We start from the raw sequence: 230 nt of genomic DNA on the forward strand, positions 1-230 counted from the left end.
AACAGCTGGCACACAATGTGCACACCGATCCGCAGGTTCCTCTGATCTAGCCGATGACTCTGCTCCGAGCTGGTTTCGGGGTAGGAATGTGCTCCAGGATGACCGGTATTTGGGTGCTCAGCGGATGATGTATGGCTGGAATGAGTGATCAGGAGGGTCATATGTGCACTTCAACATGAAGCGTCAGGAAGAGCATCTCTCAATGACGTGTGATATGGAAGAATGTGGTT

Source organism: Eleutherodactylus coqui, chromosome 10 (assembly GCF_035609145.1).
Source record: "Eleutherodactylus coqui strain aEleCoq1 chromosome 10, aEleCoq1.hap1, whole genome shotgun sequence".
In the NCBI taxonomy this organism is placed as follows: Eukaryota; Metazoa; Chordata; class Amphibia; order Anura; family Eleutherodactylidae; genus Eleutherodactylus; species Eleutherodactylus coqui.